The sequence below is a fragment of the Colossoma macropomum genome, unplaced genomic scaffold, assembly GCF_904425465.1.
Source record: "Colossoma macropomum unplaced genomic scaffold, Colossoma_macropomum, whole genome shotgun sequence".
NCBI classification, from domain to species: Eukaryota; Metazoa; Chordata; class Actinopteri; order Characiformes; family Serrasalmidae; genus Colossoma; species Colossoma macropomum.
In genome coordinates, this window is record NW_023495889.1 from 53,200 (window position 1) to 55,341 (window position 2,142).

The window sequence follows — 2,142 nt, forward strand, 5'->3', positions numbered from 1 at the left end:
AAGCTTGGCTCTTGCTATTCTGTCTTGCCTTATCCCCTGAGTTGAAAGTCTTGTCGCGGGTTCTCAGCAGCATGTGTACCTCTGCAGTCATCCTTGGCTTCTGGTTGGGGTGTGTTGTGATGAGTTTGGAAACAGTAACATCATCAATGCACTTGCTGATGCAGCCAGTCACTGATTCTGCATACTTCTCCAGGTTGATGGAGTCACCGGAAGTTGCTGCTTCTCTGAACATCTCCAAATCAGTGTGCTGAAAACAGTCCTGAAGAGCAGAGATTGCTCCTGGTGGCCAGGTTCTCACTCTTCTGGTCCGGTTTGGCATGTCTGATGAGTGGTCTGTATGCTGGAGTGAGCATCACAGAGATGTGGTCTGAGTAGCCATGGTGGGGGTGGGGCTTGGCCCTGCATGTGCCGGGGAAGTAAGTATCTATGACCTCAATCTTGAGTATCCCAAGAAGCTCAAGTACACTTTTGAAGTATTTCAGAAACTTTTTTTTGAAGCTTGATGGAGCAAAGCTGTTCCAGGAAGGTCAGCAGCCTCAAAAGTAAGTTAATGGAATGAACTGTTTGTATTTGTTAAGTTAAGACTAACTGTTTTCTTGCCTTATTTGTTTTTTCTGGATATGGTTCAAGTTATGTTTGAAAGGGATCTGACGTTTTGACCGATTTTGGGGTTGTTTACATATTTTGATATTGTTTGATTTTCTGTTAACTTTAAAACATGTTTCAAATGTATCTCATTGTCTACACCAGGGGTCACAACCCAATTGTTAAGAAAAGCCATTTTGTCCTTTTAAGAAAAATCAAACCACCTTGAGAGCCACATTTTATATCTGTTTTACCATCTTGGCTGTGAATATGTCTCAGTATGTGCTAACATACTACTATAGAATAAAAATATAATATAAATATAATATAATCTCTGGTAGGAAACAAAAGTAGAATAGTTTCTTGTAAAATGTCACTTTCAACATTCGATTTTTTTTTTTTCTTTACTAAGCTGAAGTCTGCTTCTGATTTGCCAGCTTGTTTGAATTTTCCTGTTCCACCTTAAATGATACCTGATGCGGCAAAATGTAACTGATGCACCTTTTAAGGTGGAACGGGAAAATAAAAAATTCGAAGCTGGAGAATGAGAAACTGACTTCAGCTTTGCGATCCTGTAGTGTTTGACAGTTTGTCATTGCAGATCAAATGTACCAGGTGCTTGTAAATGCAATAAGTCAGTTTGTCTCCAAATGATCCATATTCGTCTTTTTTCTTTGTTTTATTTTATTTTTACCAAAAATCTATTTTCTACTGTCGGAGCCTCAACAGAGCAGTAAAAGAGCCGCATGTTGCCGATCCCTGGTCTACACTAAAGCATGTGTATCTGCTCTCTAATTTAGACGTAGCACTTTATGAAGTGCATCCTGTTTCATTGTCTTGTTGTGTGTGTACTTCTTCCCTCCCTGTTAACCCACCACATTTTGGTGGAGTCTTCTCACCAGAAAGTGCAAAACTTCTGAATTTGAGTAAAAGTAGAAACTCTTAAAGTAGAAGTGTTCTATTTATATTTTTTACTTGAGTTAAAGTTCAAAAGTACTTGCCTTTAAAGTCTTAAATCTGAAATTGTAATGCACTGAAAACATATTAGTCATTTTATATATTCATTTAATTTTTGGAGCAAGTAGCAATATTGATCACTTTTGCTTAAGTAATATTTTACCAAGAGCATTTCTACTTTTAATCAAGTACAGGAGTTGTATACTTTGTCCACCCTGCTGCTGGCTTACAAGGAGAGGCTAGGAAATGGGCCCTGTCTGCATAAACAGATATTTCTCAGGTTTGGAAGCAAAGCCTTTACTGGATTTGGGAGGCTTGTGTGCTTATAGAAATACAGTTAGTCAACATAAATATGCCTGTATCAGTTTCAGTTATTAAAGTTGACTAAATGTTTCCTCTTTCTACAGCCGTCCATCTGCTGCTTCTGGTTCTTGACTGAAGAGGACTTGCAGCTTGTCCCAGGTCCTTTTATTTATATTAATGTTTATAATGTTGCTCTTCGTAATGTTAGTATTTGCATATTTTACTGTATCTTTTAGAACAACTTTATGCATTTAAAACAACAGCTAACCTGCTTTGCTTTTTCTTTAGTTTGCAAAA